This window comes from Galeopterus variegatus, unplaced genomic scaffold (genome assembly GCF_000696425.1).
Source record: "Galeopterus variegatus unplaced genomic scaffold, G_variegatus-3.0.2 Scaffold1756, whole genome shotgun sequence".
In the NCBI taxonomy this organism is placed as follows: Eukaryota; Metazoa; Chordata; class Mammalia; order Dermoptera; family Cynocephalidae; genus Galeopterus; species Galeopterus variegatus.
This window is the reverse complement of record NW_007727867.1, coordinates 262,107-262,327: the sequence shown is the minus strand read 5'-3', so window position 1 is coordinate 262,327 and position 221 is coordinate 262,107.

Sequence of the window (221 nt, the reverse complement as noted above, 5' to 3'; positions counted from 1 at the left end):
CCATGGTCTAGAATTAAGTAGGAGGATGAGAGCTGGTAGTGGGAGCTCCCCCTGAGCCAACATACACTTGTCTGAGAGCTCTGTACCTCAGGAATTGGGAATCTCCAATAATTTGTGCTAACAGTTTCTCATCCCAAAGAAATCCTTAACTCAGACTGCACATCTTTCCTTGGATTTTATTTTATTTTATTTTTATTTATTTATTTTTTTGTCTTTTTGTC